At 37.8% G+C, this 17,298-nt stretch overlaps 1 protein-coding gene across 8 annotated transcripts in view; it reads left to right on the top strand.

Annotated features, from left to right (window-relative positions):
• Positions 1-17,298, top strand: part of LOC106660917 — a 115,486-nt gene that overhangs the window by 45,208 nt on the left and 52,980 nt on the right. For all 8 annotated transcript variants that reach the window (XM_024225128.1, XM_014383964.2, XM_014383962.2 and 5 more), the window contains exon 2: positions 15,830-15,882. The gene's annotated coding sequence lies outside the window, so the exon portion shown is untranslated. The remainder of the gene's footprint in view (positions 1-15,829; positions 15,883-17,298) is intronic.

Raw genomic sequence — 17,298 nt, 5'->3', positions numbered from 1 at the left:
TTGACCAATTAATATATTACAATTAATTAAGGTTTTTAGTTGAGATAAAAAGTCGATGGCACGAGCGGGATTCGAACCCACGATCTTCGGCTAGATACGCCGCTGCTCTACCACTTGAGCTATCGTGACGGCGTATCTAGCCGAACATCGTGGGTTCGAATACCGCTCGTGCCATTGACTTTTTTATGTCAACTAAAAACCTTTCTCATCTAGCTGGAAAATGACATTAACTTTATTATTATAAATAAGAATCCCATATTGGACAGTTTTATTTATTCTAGAGCATATTTTATGCAATTTTTATTGATAGGAAAATTTTAATAGAATCGACCATTTCTGAGTTATGTACGACGGAAGAAGCGTATGCTTTTTGTAACTACAAGATTGCCCTCCCTGTATTTTGCATCTAAAACGGGGTTTTATACAGTGCAGTGTTGGGCAGGGAGCGTAATTGAGCATTTATTATAAAAATAAATTTTAATAAATGGTTAAATCGGCAACAATACATAATAACAGCTGCGAGTCATTTTAAAAATAAAATTGACTCGACGATGATAAAAAAATCCTTTTTTTGTAAAAAGAGTTCTTATTTTTCAAAAATTAATACAAGCTTAGTGTAAAAGCAACCCCATGATCTCAATGCTAAATTAACCTGCTGATGCTAATCGTTTTCAAAATAAATGGGGAGGGTCATTTTGTTACAAAAAGCATACCCCCTTCACGCGCCTTCCATCGGGTATCAAAATTTTCCTTTCAATAAAAGTGGCATAAAATTATATAATAATATGTTATAAACGCCAATATTTTTATTGTACGGTTCGATTCTAGATCTTAATTTATTCCACTTTTACTGAAAGGAAAATTTTGATAAGATCGACCATTTCTGAGTTATGCCCGACGGAAGACATGTGAAGGGGTACTCTCAGCTTTTATTGCGTATTGTTGCATGTTTGACAAAATTACTAAAATTTATGTTTATAATAAATGCTCAAATACACTTCCTGCGCAAAAAGACAGTATAAAACCGTTTTAAATCTAAACCAGGGAAGGCCATCTTGTTGTTATAAAAAGCATACCCCCCTCACACCCCTTCCGTCGCGCATAACTCAGAAATGGTTAATCCTATCAAAAATTTTAAGTTGCATAAAATAAGCTCAAGAATCGAACTAATTCTAGAGCTTATTTTATACAACTTAAAATTTTTGAGGGGGATATGCTTTTTGAGAATATTTACCCTAACAAAGTTAGTGTCATTTCCTAGCTAGATGAGAAAGTTATGGTAAATCGGTTACTTCAACGCGATTCCTAGCCAAAATTAACTGATGTTTGTATAAGAACATTTTTGCTAATGTTAATCCTTTTCGAAATAAAGGAAGTGGGCCATTTTGTAAAAAGCACATTCCCCTCAAGCGCCTTCCGTCGAGCATAACTCAAAAATGGTCGATCCTAACAAAATTTTCCTACCAATAAAAGTTGCTTAAAATAAGCTCTAGAATCAAATTTTACAATAAAAATAAAATAAATAAAATAAAATCATTTAAAATAAGAAAGTTAGTATCATTTCTCAGATAGATGGGAAAGTTATTTTAAATCTGTTACCACCACGTGATTCCTAGCCAAAATTAACTTGGGGTTTGTATAAGACCATTTTTTGCTAAAATTTATCTTTTCCGAATTAAATGGGTGGACTATAGAAGCTGATACACTCTGTATATATTAATAACACACAATTCATATACACACGTTTTGTGACTTTTTTGACTTTTTTCAATCCAAATTCGAACTCAGAATTTCTAAAGAACTGTAATTCAAGTTCAAAAAGATATTTTTGTCATAATTTAATCTACTTGTAAAAGTAACACTTTCTCTCTCTTACTGTAACTAAACAGTCAGTAAGTGGATGTTAAGCAGTACATGTAGCTTTCATCAGCTGTAGAAAAACCTTGACAGTCTTTTTTAAAAAGATAGTTCCTACTCACAGTAAGTTGTTTTGCAACGATCCGGATTTCGAGCCCGTTAGCTCATCATCAGGTTGAAGGATTTCTACAACCACGTCTCTCGAACAAACCTTTACAGTTTATATTCTTATTAAATTATAAATTAGTTATTTAAATTGGTTTTTAATATTATATAATGTAGAGAAGGCTGAGATGAAAAATTAGTGTGACGGGCGGGACACGAACCGACGACCTCCGGACCGGCGCTTCTGCCACTTGAGCTAGCGTGACTTGGGTCCTCGAAACACCAACTCCTAACCTCAACTGGCTACTACTAAATTTCCCTCCTACTACACTTACTTTTTATTAATATTGTTCGTGTAATTTAGTCATTACTGACCCCGCTGGTCTGCTTATCCACAGGCAAGAGGAATTAAATGGGTGCACTCTATAAGTTGATACACCCTGTATATAACCCATTGAATCGTTTGAAAACAATTCTAGAAAAATCTTGTTTTGCTTGAATAAATCGGTTGGAATAAATTACTGTTTCAGAAAAGATTGTCGGTTCAAAAATTGAATATAATTGTAATTAGAATTAATTAATGCCTACAAATATTTAATAGAGCGTCCTGTTCATGTTTTATTTAAGTAAAAGGCAGCGATACAGATCGAGGACGAAGACGCGTCTCGAATAAAAATCGTTCTTCGTGCAAAAGTGGGCCCGTTAGTCGTACATTATTTTTTCCACTCGATGAGTACCACCGCATGGGATCTTGTCGTTTGGGGCCTTACGACCTGGAGTAATGACGGGTTTTACGATCTCCGATCTCCTCGATATACAATTTAATTCGTCTAAACGTTGGTTTTGGATAATGCAAATTATAGAATAGGAAATACCGCGAGCCAGCCTTTCACCCGGGGATTTTCGACCTGTGTGAATGGCAGTAAGTCGCCCGTACTAGTTCATCCGTCATATCCAAAACGAAAGTGACGAACGAAAACAGAGAGCCAATCGACAACCCATGTTGTGCATAATGTTACGATCTTCTCGCTTCCATATTATCAGCAACGTCATATGATGTATTTTTGTAACATTTACAGATTTCACAACTAAGGCGGACCCCTTGACCAGTAAGTGAAACCTCGTCATGATATTCAAAATTATTACCGGATGTAATTCAAAACCATACCGGATGCGAACAGTGTTCAGAATATTAATTAAGGTTTAAGTTGAGATAATTAATTGAATGTTATTAATTGGTCACGCGGACCACGAAAAATAGTGATTTTAGTGTTCAGAATATTCTCGCCTGCTCTTCGAATTTATTTTATAATTGTTAATTAGCGTATTATACAAAGGTAATTTCCTGCGATAGTCTTCTAATTTGGCGGACGTTCGCCTCGACAAATCACTGTCGTCTTTACGAAACGTACATACTTATCGCCAAAGTTTTAAGGCTCAAACACACAGAACGCGTTACTACGCGACGCTACTGGAACGCCCCGTAACGCGGCGTTCGGCGATATTGTCTATGTCACACACGCAGCGTTATCTGGGCGGGCGATCCAGTACTGTGGTTGAGTTTGTACAGCAATCATGAGTAGTTCTGAGGAGGAGGAAGCTTTGGTTCTTCTTGCTTTAATTGAGAGTGATAGGAGGAGGCGGTATTGGGTTCACCCAGTAAATAGAAGGAGGGAAGACCTGGGTGAATACCACCGTCTGTGCAGGGAGCTGCGCTCTCATGAAGATCGCTTTTTGATTATTTTCGAATGTCAAAACTAAATTTTGAAGAACTGCACGATCTACTGCTACTTTGGTACTTTCTCACTTGTTCAATGAGTTTCTCTGTATCGTCACCCATGTTTTCGAGAAAAAAGAGTCACCAATAACGCCGGTAACGTGCGTTACTTTTGTAATTTTGTACAACCCGAAAAGTTAACGTCGCATCCTGTGGCCGGGATGATGCAATGCATTGCAATACAACTGTATCGCTGTAACGCGACGTTACAGTAACGCCGAACGTCGCGTAGTAACGCGTTCTGTGTGTTTGAGCCTTTGACGTCGTTAAGTTCAAGGCCCTTTGACGCCAACTTAGAAAATTAAATAAGTAACCCTAAAGTTGTTCTTTATTTACTTTGTAACCAAAACAAATATTAAATTTTAACAATAGGCAAAAAATTCCGAAGATGTATTTTCCAGTGTTTTAAAAGTACTCGATAAGGAGAAAAGCATTGGACTCATCTAAAAAACGGCATACCATGTAACAGATCAAATTCCGACAAGTAGAAAAATGGCCAGTTTTGAAAAGTGTAAAACTAGTTCAATTTCAAGGATGTTTGATCGGTCGACGAGCGGGAGAAGCATTTTTCCGGGCTAATACTTGGGCCTTAGATCAAATTCAAAGCGGCTCCACCCTCGGTTTAAAGCACTTTTGCAAGTTCGATCTGGAACGGTCTGACCCCCCGTGCATCCATGAGAATCAATTGGCCAATCTTCCCGGCGACTGACTCATTTGGTATTCAAGCCGCTACTTTCTACAGGCAGACGAGGAATTGTTAAGGCGCATTGTGCGGCTATTGGTCGGAATGATTTCATTTCTAACGGTAGAACATTCTGACGGTTTCTCTCTCCTCGAGTTCAGACAATTCCGACTATCTCATCGAAATGCGGTCGTCCTTTGGCTTAATCACATTCGGCACAATACCACCTTTCGGTTCGGCTCATTCTTTCTTCTAACAATGACAGCGTATCTACAAATTAAGCCCTCTGCATCAATAGGTCGAAAAGGCGTAAATTAATTATCGACCTCGATGCGAAACGAAAATCACATAGTAGAGCATACCTATAATTTATACATTTGGCAAAAATGTTTCTCAGCGAGATGCCTTGTTTATCGATCGAACCTAAAAGAATTCATGTCTTGGAATGTTCAATCCGCCTCCTTTCTCACAATTGCAATTACATCCGCTAGATATTGTCATATGAAGGAAAACGCTTGTAACAATACTTTTTTGGGTCGAAGCTCATTTTGCTGTCCCACATGTATACAAACGAGAAATGGGAAAACATGTTCATACGGAGAGCGTGTTGGCATGCGGTTCGATATGTCCTCAGACGCCGGGTACCACTTCCTACAGCGACCGGCCTTTGTTTGTACACAATAGTCATAGTGTCGTTTTGGGCTGAATATGAAGTGGCTCGTCGACCCCTGGGACCGAGGGAATGTAGAAATACCGGGAACACGTCTTTCTAAGTAAATATTTTTTACGACTGCTCCACTGGAGTGGATTGATTTTATAGAAGGTTTTTTTTTTATATTTATCGGATAAACGTGAGAGAGCGTGAGTAATTTATGTTAACACTCTAGCTAGGTTAAATTTTTTTTTTTTTTTTTTTTGGCCTTGAACTAGTGTTCATCTAGGTTAAATTGACCTAGCTGTTGTTTGGCCGTAACCGCTTTTAGCAAGACATCGGAATGAACCGACCTCACGATAATTGATTATCACGGCTAGCGTTATAAATACGATTCCGAAATTGAATTCATCTCATTTTTCGAATTGTTAAATTCCCCTGTTCGTAATATTATAAATTTCGAAAAAAAAGATCGCTGTTCTTGTATCTCATGGTTGAACGGGTTTTTAAATGCATGTAATGTTTGTGGGTGTCTGTGATGTGTTTATGCTAACTTTGTTTAAATTGCCCGTTTCTTAATATTATAAATTTAGGGAAAAAATCGCTGTTCTTGTATCTCAGGGCTTTAGGGCTTTAGGAATTTTTAAATGTATATAATTTGTGATTGTTTGTGTTATGTTTACATTAACGGTGGTTAAATTACCCTTTTCTTAATATAATAAATTTCGGAAAAATCCCTCTTCCTGTACCTCAGGGCTGTAGGAATTTTTAAATGTTTATAATGTATGTGGGCGTTTGTGTTATGTCTGTGATGTGTATATGCTAACTTTGTTTAAATTGCCCTTTTCTTAGTATAATAAATTTCGGAAAAAATCCCTCTTCCTGTACCTCAGGGCTGTAGAAATTTTTAAATGTTTATAATGTATGTGGGCGTTTGTGTTATGTCTGTGATGTGTATATGCTAACTTTGTTTAAATTGCCCTTTTCTTAATATAATAAATTTCGGAAAAAATCTCTGTTCCTGAACCTCAGGGCAGTAAGGGCTTTTAAATGTATTTAGTATTTGTGGGTGTTTGTGTTATGTCTATGTTGTGTTTATTCTAACATTGTTTAAATTGCCCATTTCTTAACTAAACTAAATAAATTTAGGACAAAAGATCGCGGTATTTTTAAATGTATATGACGGTTGTGTTTGTTTGTGTTGTTTTACGTTAACATATATGTATAAATATAATTTATTAGCGTGAACGGAAGGGGTTATTTAACCAATTTAGCGAGAATTGCGTGGGGTCTACCACGCCCCTAGGAATATCGAGTACTCTGAGAGAGTGAATATGACCAGACCAAACTTATAGGTTTGTGATGATGTATGTTTTGTGTCTGTTCTGCAGTTGTCAGTCAGAGGTACAAATGAGAGGCTAACATTTTAGGATACGGCTTAGGTTTCATTCGGAGTAATGGCTTGACGCTGAAAAATACGAGTGAAAGATGAGAAAAAGAAGGAAAACACGCAGAGGGCCGAGTTGACCCATAAACCTCCCACTATATGTATATAACACTATGCTACAAAAACGTTTCTCAAATTAATTGTCAATTGGAATGAATTTTTCTCTTCCACTTCTTTATGAAGTTTTTAAGTTTTAACAAAAATCTAGAGTCCTACCGTTAAAGTCTTTGCGACTTCGCAAATTACAGTTCTTTTTGTTCCAATCCAATTTAAAATTATAGATGTACGATTTTAACTCAATAAATTGGTTCTTTCAAGATTTGCAAAAGCTGGATTATAGCTCAATTAAGCGGATGTCACTCGAACAAAGGGCTGCCCATTGGACTAATGCAGATCGGAACTAATTTAGTCTTGCTTCTTCGTCACGAATTCGCCGTCCTTAAAAGCGCAAAGTGGAAAACGAAATCGGTGCTTGAACTTCGACATTTCCCCGTAAATTCTTTCCACGGTGTCTTTTGGGACGCGTTGAACTTACGGCTAAAAACCGTACTGTTCGGTTCATTCCGCGACGCCCTCCTGCCGATCGTAACGAGCCACATGGACAAAAGTGGATATCCGTCGACGTGCCGTTGTGAAATATCAACTCAGTTACGCCGTGGAAACTACCCCGGGGGTGATGGAAAAAGTGCGGGTATCAAGAGACGTGCACCTCGTAAACCTCAATCACATCACGTAGCCTGGAAACGGTCGGCCTCGCGCTAACAATTTCATAATAACCCTTTGAACACTATTTTTGTTAGTTGCGGGGGGTTAATACCCGGCATCAACTCATTTTCGATTTTCCGTGATGCTCGTTTGCGTTTCTTTTGTCTTATCGGTTTTTTGCCGATGTCCGCGTCCCGATGCAACAATCGAACGTCATTCGCGAACACTCGGCCTTGGTTGACTTTTGTGCGCGGACAGTCGAAGATGTACACGTCGAACGGCTAACCGCCGGTAATGGCTCACGTCGGTGGGAATTTGTTAAATCGTGTTTCATCTCAGTTAAATATTCCTTCCTTTTATAACAACAAAGATTAGGACGAAGTAAATGAATCGGGTAAATTGATAACTATCGGTGATGACGCAAATGGCCCATCATCTTAGTCTTTTAAGGAAGAACTTTTCTGAAATGAAAGCGCGTTCATTGGGGTTCATAAAGATACTCATGGCGGGCATGTTACTCGAAATCTTTCCACCAGCCTCTTAATATGTTGCAGAGATGTAATCCATCCCTTCAATTCAAAAAATCATCATTTTACAATCACAAAATATTTCAATGGCCGCCCAGTACAAAAACATAATATAACATCTCTTCCAAAAACAAAGGTCGCGGGGCTCTCTAAATACTTTTGAACCGCCACAATAATAAAAAATCAAATGAAACTGTTTAAAAACAAGAGCTGAAATTCTGCCAATCTTAAAATCCAGTAACTATTCCTATTGGAGGGTTGGGAGATAGTTTAAAATTTCAAAATCACTATGAAAAAAGTCCTTTATCATAGCCAATTTGCGAAAAGAAACCCATAATAAAAATAACTTCTTAGTTTCTCTCTCACACAATAAAAATATAGATAGGCAAGTACAATGTACAACGATAGTTGTCAGTATCACCCTACTGAATGTAACCTCACTTGCTCCAAAGAATTATTCTTTCTTTATTTAGATCATCTTCAGGGCCTGGGATTTGCAAGCATTGTTTAGATTATACAAATATATGTAAGACGGGAAAATGAATTTTTACAATGATGTACGCAACACACTTTGAGTGAATAAACTAAAATCAAAACAAAGGTAAATCCTAGGTCCTGAAGATGATCTAAATAAAGATCGAAACGTTGGCACAATTTAACAAAATATATTTCTAAACCTACATCACACAAGACCGCATCTCACGGTATCTCCAAATAATCTTTAATTAACGCTCACTAAATACTACAAATATATAGAATTATAACATCAATAAATCCCCTGACGTTGAGAACATTATTGCTACAAAATCTCCCACAAAAAGCCATAGTCAACCTAACCAACATCCTCAATCAAATAAATATTCTTGGTGCTAACCAAGTTCCAATCCTAACCGAAGCCTACTTAGCTCTACTAGCAAGGTATTTGAGCGTGTTATGCTCACCCGCATAGCTGTTTTCCTGCAACATTAAGCCTGCAAACAAAACAGTTTGTTTTCGGGACATGACTATCTAACCCGGCCCAATTGGCCAGGAAGTAGTTGGCATAACGCTAGCGTTTAATGTAAGATAGAACTGGCATGATTTTACAAAAGGCCTTTCAAACTGTTTGGTATAATGATATAGACAGAAGGATGAAAGAATTTAGGTTCCCTCCGTACATGAAACAATTAGTACACTCCTATCTCTTATCCGGACAATTACGAGTTTCCTTTCGATCATCCCTTTCCCAACAGACAGACATTGTTGCTGGAGTTCCTCAACGCTTTATCGTTGGACCCATCCTATTCCTCGAATATATTAAAACAATACCTCACCCTAAGGACGTAAAAATTACTCTTTGCGCCGACGATATCGTTGTTGAGTCTTCCTCTTGGAGAATAGATGCAAAGTTAGATATTGAAGGTGTCGTAGTCTGAGTCGGTCAAATATCTTGGGGTAATAATCTACCTAAACTCACTTTTACTCCTCATGGTAATGATAAACAAGGAAAAAGTGGCTTTCCGCATACTTTTCCCTCTGGTCTGACGCCTATAAACTTGTGACACGGAAGAGTAAAGACTCCAGGCTGCAAGTGATGCAGCACACTGTGAAGTTTGCGAAAAACTCACCCCGACATATAAGCATATCGGCAGTGCACAACGCAACAAATATTTTGATGGGCTGGAATACATCAACAATGTAACCGTAGTTTTTTTTAAACCATGGGAACCAGTACAATCAGCAGGAGATAAATGGAGGTGTGACTATTTTGTTCAATCATAAGTTATAAGTTCACTAATTTCGTGGTCCGCTTGACCAATTAAATCATTACAATTAATTAAGGTTTTTAGTTGAGATGAAAAAAATTTAAAAATGGCAAAAGGAGGGAAAACTCATAAGGTGGGGTTGAGATGGGGAGTTGATGTCCGAGTGGATCGTGGTCACGATAGCTCAGGTGGTAGAGCAGAGGCGTATCAAGCCGAAGGTCGTGGGTTCGAATCCCTCTCGTGCCATTAACTTTTTTTCATCTCAACTAAAAACCTTAATTAATTGTAGTAAGTTATAAGCTTGAAATCCAGTTCGTTATTGTTTGGACGACAGGTACATGCACAGAAAAAGAACGCTCCTTCAACCACGATAGCTGGGAATTTTAATTTAATATTTTTCCATAAAACAAGATGTTATGTAATTAATAATAATTTAGTTATAACTTAATTAGCTGGAAGTAAGTGTCGCTAAATGGAAACACCACTGAACCACTTCATTCAATGTATATATTTGTCAATAAATTTTTTTGTTGTGTTCTTCCCATCGCACTATTTTTTTATTTATATTGCCATGTCTAAAACCGATAATGACACATTTCTAAACGAGAATCTTGCATCTTAATTAAGTCCAATCGGAACAGTCTCAAATCGTAGAGCTTCATCCCGAGCTAAAATGAAATAACAGTGTATACAACTATTGTCTTTTATGAAGTTTATGAAGGAGCCATTAGTACATACGTGCTATGACACTCTTTGTTAAAATTTATAAATATTATTACGCTTTCTCATTATGTGACTACTAGTTTTTAATGTTTAACATCTGGAATGATTTATATCGTTTATTTAATTGGGGAGAGTTAAAGTTAATTCGGTGGGTTAGATAGAAGGTCACGAGGCCATCGTCGTTTGGCCACGAGGTGAGAGGGTGAGGAATGAGTTAGGGCTAGTGACTTAAGTTGGAGGGAGAGTTTAGAGTGAAAAGTGAAGAAGCGTGTTTGGATAAGATCTTTCACGAAAGGGATTTTAGGATCTTTATGGATCGTTTGATTTGTGACATAGAAGGGAGCATTGAGGATACGGCGGAGAACTTTAGATTGAAAAGATTGAATTCGTTGGATATTGGATGATTTGGCCGAGCCCCACAGCTCGACTCCGTAGGTCCAAATATCGTAATTGTATTTTCATCAACGTTCTTTAACTGGAAATGTTTAAATTGAGTCGGAGCGTCTGATTTTATGAACCGGTATTACATGTTATTTTCTATAAATAGTCCAATATAAATAAATTTCGAAACTTAGCACGTTTCTCTGACCAATGTGGACAAAGACCGAATGCTTGTTAACCCTGTTGATAAAGCTGAAATCGTTCAATCGAATGGTATTTTATAATTTAGGGTAAGCATTCGAACGGACTAGGTCAGAGACCGTATTGCAGAACCAGATCTGAATCAGGGCATGGAACCTTCTTCCGTATCGTCGATTAATTGAAGAACACATGCACTAATCCGCTTCCCCATTTTTTCCACCGTTGTATTTTCGTTAGGTTATTTTTAATTAAGTGGCAATTTTTTTTTTCATAACGTAACCGCTTTAATACCTGCAGCGTGAGTAGAAATCGTATTGTACATCCATGTGGCGGAACAGTACTGTTAATTATGAGTTCAGCGCACTCGGGACGGCGAAGGATTTTAACTTTGCCGTTACGCTTCGTGACATGTTGAAAAGCATCGGATATTTGTAAGTTTTAACGAGTTATAACCTTTTAAAATGCTGTTTTGAGAACAACAAATATCACTTCTCTCTGTGCAAAATGTGTCTTACAGATCGACTAAAATATTATGTTAATAATAAAACTACAGAGTGTTGAGTAAGCCTACATACATCTTTCAAAAGATGAAAATTCACATATAACTACAAAAAATGTTTAAAGCCGGGAACACACTTACCCGATGCAACGCCATGCGACGCTACCCGATGCTACCCGACGCCTTTTCACGTTTTGGTAGGGTGTGCACATCTATGCGACGTTAAGCGCACGCCACGTACAGTCACACAGCGTGAATCACAAATCAGTATCACAATCGCAACGCCTCTTTTGTTCTTAATGCATTATTTTGAGCAAAACCATGTAATAAATTGTTACTTACAATTTTTTTGACACAATCATGTAATAAATTATTAGTTAAATTTTATGAGCACAACTATATAATAAATTGTTAGTTAAATTTAATTGTTTTAAATAAAGTTATTCTTGGGTTTTGATAAATTTTCTGCCTAACCATCATAATTAAATAATTTTTATAAAAACTCATGAATTTTTGATCTCGTTTAATTTGGTTTATATTAAAATAGGAATGTTGTAATTAGTGTAACGACAAAATTACATATACTTAGTTTGAAATAAACTACAAAAAATATGAGGGTCCTGTAATTTAACAACCACTGAAACAATACATGTAGTTTGAATGAAAATATGAGTGTTCTTTTGTCTTCAACTGTACTCGACGCTACCTGACGACAATCTGGACAGTGGGGATCGCATAGCGTAGAGTAGGGTAGAGTTGTGCACGGGGATAACACAACCTTATGGAAAATTGGACTTAGGATTTGCGTCTGGAAGCATCGGGTAGCGTCGCATAGCGTTGCATCGGGTGTACAAGTGTGTTCCCGACTTTATAATCCCGGATCTACCGATTCTAAGTGGAATCTATGTTATTTTTCTACTGGGAAATGGCCCAACGTTGACTGTTTATTATGGCCAAGTTACTCAAGTGGTAGAGCAGCGGCGTATTTAGCCGTAGGTCGTGGGTTCGAATCCCGCTCGTGATACTGATTTTTATCTCAACCAATACCTTACGTAAAGATTAATTAATTGAAAGATGTTATTTGGTCAATCGGACCACGAAATCTAATGGATTTAATAAGTTAAATGAAGTATATCTTCTCTAAAGCTTTCCGTGGACATTTCATTTGTCACCGAGGATCAAATAGATTACACGACATTTGAAAAATGGCAAAAAGGAGGGAAAATTCGAAAGGTTGGGTTGAGATGGAAAGTTGGTGTCCGAGTACATCGAAGTCACGATAGCTCAAGTGGTTGAGCAGCGGTGTGTTTAGCCGAAGGTCGTGGGTTCGAATCCCGCTCGTGACCCTGACTTTTTTATCTCAACCAATACCTTACATAAAGATTAATTTATATCAATACTTTATTTAATTATTATTAACGTTATAATTACGGCACTGCAGCGTGTACACGAGTCTCGTCGTGCTCTTAGAGATAAGCTGAGTTGAGCCTTTCTGAAAAAGGGTGTAATCGTCAGGGTACACTGTCACGGGATCACTTCTAGGTATGAGAATAGGGTAACCCTAATTTGGATACCAGCACATAAAGGACACTCTGGCGATGAAGAGGCGGATAGCCTGGCCAAAGGGCTCAAATACTGCGTTTGTTGGGCCACAACCGGTATTACCTCACTCTATATGCAAAGCGAAAGAGAGTATTAATTAGCTGGGGCATGAAACAATTCCTTCAAGAATGGAATCTGTCCCCCGGACATAGGCAATCGAAGGAGTTTGTGAAGGAGATCAAACCGAAAGAATCGAAATGGCTATTCTCTAACTCAAGGAAGGGAATTAGAAGGCTGATAGGTATCCTGACGGGCCATTGCTCTTTGAGAAGACACCTCTTCGTAATGGGTATTTTACCAGACCCCTTCTGCCGTTTTTGTGAAATAAAAGAAGAAACGGCACGGCACTCCTCGCAGAATGTGATAGGTACGCCAGATATCGATTCGAAACTCTTGAAGGAGAGGACATTACCAAATCACTCCCTGAGATAAAATGGTCCAAAATCTTGGGGTTTGTGAACAAGTCCAAGAAGTTTATGCAGGACACGTGAACCGACCAAGGCCCGGACCCTTTAGGGATGGGGTACGAGTCTACCCAGGCATTTAACCCCTCAGGACTTGGTCGCCCGCCCTGCGTAATATGTATATACACTGTCACGGGTTGGAGGACGAAAGCTAGGACCCTTCTCTGGACGATCCGGCCCGGTGAAGCTGCACGAGCAGTAAACAAGGAATGAAAGAACGGTAGCGTCAATCTTCCGAGAACCTCTTGCGATTCAAATCCCTGAAACGCGAGAAAGGGATAGTGCTAACCCGCTTGAGGATAGGATAGGCGCAACAGATTCACTACCCATTCCCATCCGCCACTTCTCACTCATTCGAGGGACTTTTCAGTGTAAATAGCGTCCTCAACGCTTATACGCTGCCGTCCGATCCGCCGTATCCCGTGGGGCCGGGTGTATAACGATGGTCATTCGCAAGTTTCGTGCGAAGGTCACAGATAGAAGACAGCCTCTTCTCTAAGTTCCCGCCAGGGGACTCACCACGGCCAACTATGAGTCATTTCCAGTGTAATAGGGGCTGAACCTTGGAACATTTCTGTTACCCCGTACTCCGTAGTACAGATGCAGACAGGATCTGGTACCCTAACCCACGTCTGTCTCTAATAAAGCCCCCGCCGCCCCATTCCGACACGAGTACAGCTTGTGCTTTACGGAGGTTGCCACGCCCTCAAGGCTACACCATTATTTTGCGCCTGGACACCCTCCTTGTAACCATGAGTTGGGAGAGATCGCAGGGAAGAATGAAAGAACCTGGATTGAGAAAGGGACGTGGATAAGGACACGAGGTACACCTTTTCAGCGTCCCGAGGCTTAGCCACATTGTACCACCCGTTGCACAAGAGAACAGAAAAAAACCTTGTGATCGATGGAGTGTATCATCGATTATCACGTCACATCGACTTGTTTATCGTTAACTACGTTAATTTTTTATTCTGTTTTTTTTTTTTTTTTTTTTTTTAATAGAATACCCAGTATGTTTTATTTTCTAGTAAATCTATTATTTATTTATTCTAAATTCATATTTTAGTATTATCTTTTGGAAGTAAATACATACACTTTCTACTATTTAAGGAAATGTTTTAGCATTTTTGCCACTTACATTGCCATTTTATTAGATACAAAATTTACATTATTACTTAATAGGTCGGTACAAAAATGTAAAGTTGGTGTTTTCAAATTAAAAATTCCACAGTTGTTACTTTAAAAAAATATGTTATACATTAAGATTACATTTTTGTTAGTTAATTTTTAAAAAAACAGGTGGTCTGTTTTTAATTTTTGTTATTTTTTGACCAATGACCAAAGACCAACAATGCTGGTACTCAGTATGAGGGGTAGTGGGCAAGGAGGTCACGAGGCAATCGTTGTTTACGGCACTTGGCGGGTTCTGGGGATGGGAATGTGTGTAAAGGGCTCGAGCAGTAGGGTTGATAATTTGTCTGAGGGCTTTTGTTTGGGAGAATTGGATGGCTTGGCTGGACTACTCAATTCCTAGTCTAATATTATTGTCTAAATTAAATTCTTGTATAATGTTGACAGTTAAGTCGGATTTCGGTCCTAGAATTCTTCCAAGTCTTCTGTTAAGTGGTTGTGTCTTAAGTCTTGTGAGGGGATTCCAAGTAATTTGTTGTCAAGGTATAGTGTTAAGCATTGAAGCTTGAATTGAAGCTGGTATCTTTTTGTTGTTGATGTGCAATGAAATGCAAGGCTGTTTTTTCAATGTGAACGTACATTTTTGTTCATTCAGTCTTCGTCTCCAATTTTTGCACCGAAGAGATAAGCTCAAGATGTTGTTTAATGTTGGAGGTAGCTTGGAGGGGATTCGAATTACAGAAAAAATTACGGTATCGTCCGCAGGTGGTGATGATGGAATTTGGGTGTGAAGCTAGGTCAGCAGTATAGATGATATAAAGGATGGGACAAAGAATGCACCCTTGTAGGAGACCGGCTTTTGTCTCGAGAACTCGTTGCAGCACTTCACTCTTAAGAAGCGCTCGGTTATGTACGATTTCAAAATAAGGTAAAAAGGATTAGGTAGCAATTGCTTTAAGTTTATAAAGCATGCCCAACAGGCCCTATCAAAAGTTCTTCAGACTCTAGAGTAGAGAAGATAGTGTCAACAACTCTGAAGACGTGTTTTATCGTGTAAGAATGAAGACGGAAGTCGGATTGGTGAGAAGAAATGATTTTATAAGCATCTAGGGTGGAGATTAATCACTTTAAAATTGTTCTTTCGAGGATTTTGGTCATTGCTTAAAGAAGGCTGGTGGGTCTACAGGAGGATATATGTTTTATGAGCTTTAGGAATAAGAATGGGTGATCGTAGGGTTAAAATCCATTTTATCAACTATAAACTATAACAATGCAATTGTTTCCAATGCTAAATTCATTTTTTAATTGCCATTTTCTGATTTCTGTTTCAGTTACATCGAACAGGCGTATGTTGAAAATGGCAACCAGTGTTTTGGCTGTTAAGGTGAAGATATTTTTATTTTTAATTTACATTTCAATTTTTTAACATGCGAAAAGCAATCAGGGGGCCTGTGTCGCCTCTAATTTTGTCGGAATACAATTATATTAATAAATATATTTGTTTTTTATAATTATTTATGTGTGGCTTATTATTAGCAATTTTCATAATAATTTCAAAGTATTTTTTTAAATATTTTAATTAATATATTTTTTTTTTTAATTGGTCAAGTGAGAACATGTATTAATTTTGCAATGGCTAATTTAGTGATAAATACCATTTAGTCCAATCATTATTGTGACATTTTATCTGGTTGAGTTATTTCGCAATTTTTTTACAGAACTAACTCAAATGGCTTTGTCCTCTTCAGTTGACTTTTCGATATGCTGAGCATGTAGCTGGCCGCTGGCCTCGGTGTTCGGGTGAAGATGTACTATACACATACTTTATGAACTCGATATCTATACGAATGTGGCTATTGCGACCATATCAAGGAGCATCAACCATATTCATAGAACGTTATTTTGGAACCGTTGTATAGTGATAGTATTGCTTCTTTTGGTACACCCCAAAATTATATACCATACATCCATATAGAATTTATTATGTAATTCATCATTATTTTATTTTGTATTGATAGCCGGAAATTCATTCCCAGAGTTGTTAATTGTTTATCGGTTATCATGCCAAAATATTCAACTGAATTTTGTAGTGGATCTACTTTAAGATCGAAGTCGAATGGTTTTTGTAATAATTTTCTATTTGTGAAATTCACATTTACGGGTTTCTGGCCGTTTATTTTGGCCTTCCAAGTATCTCCTCGGACTTGGATGCTGTTGACTGCAATTTTCTGTTGGGTCCTGGTTGCATGGATGTTTCCGACTGAGAGGGCAGCTGCATTGCGGCGATTACGGTTTCCATCATTGGTGGTAACTTGAATACAGCATGGGGCCTAGGATGTAGCCTTGAGGACAGCATTGATTGAGCATTCGTCTTATTGTTTTATTTTACGAAATGTCAAAAGTTCAACTTATTATTTTGGGAATGTTTTTTTACCCTTCGTGCCAAACATTGTCAAAGTCGTCTAACAATAAAGCTGAACATATATATTTTTTATATAATCAGTGATTCTCTTTATCTGATCTATGGTTGGGAGCTTGGCTCTGAATCAAAACTGGTGGCTTGGCATAATGTCCGCTTAAAAATTAATTGAATTGATGCGATGACAAATGTCCTGCAAATGAAATAGAACTTTTCAAAAAATTATATTTTCATTTTTCTTTATTATATCAATAAAGTATGAAAAATAACATTTTTTTAAAAATAAAATTAGAAGTTTCCTTGTGTAGAAGGAGTAAAAAATTAAACAACGCTAAAATTCTGCATTGGCTGTAGAAAGGGCACTGAATGAAAATAATCTAA

The sequence above is a fragment of the Cimex lectularius genome, unplaced genomic scaffold (assembly GCF_000648675.2).
Source record: "Cimex lectularius strain Harlan isolate CLEC.00 unplaced genomic scaffold, Clec_2.1 scaffold24, whole genome shotgun sequence".
Taxonomy (NCBI): Eukaryota; Metazoa; Arthropoda; class Insecta; order Hemiptera; family Cimicidae; genus Cimex; species Cimex lectularius.
The sequence above is the reverse complement of the archived record's forward strand: the minus strand, read 5'-3'. Positions and strand labels throughout refer to the sequence as shown.